The sequence below is a fragment of the Pteropus alecto genome, unplaced genomic scaffold (assembly GCF_000325575.1).
Source record: "Pteropus alecto unplaced genomic scaffold, ASM32557v1 scaffold432, whole genome shotgun sequence".
Taxonomy (NCBI): domain Eukaryota; kingdom Metazoa; phylum Chordata; class Mammalia; order Chiroptera; family Pteropodidae; genus Pteropus; species Pteropus alecto.
In genome coordinates, this window is record NW_006432235.1 from 216,053 (window position 1) to 216,265 (window position 213).

Sequence of the window (213 nt, forward strand, 5' to 3'; positions counted from 1 at the left end):
TCCTCCATTCGCCAATGCCTCCCGAACTCGGGCGTCCTGACCTCCAGAATGCCCACTAGAGCCACTCAGGCCCCTTTTAGCCCCTAGCCGCGGCCCCCCGTCACCTCAAGGGGACCCCACCCCCGCCTCCTTCCAGGACCCTCCCCTTGCGCTCACCTCGCTCAGGGCTGGGCGGACGCTTCGGGCTGCGGGCCCCGCAGCCGCCTGACCGGC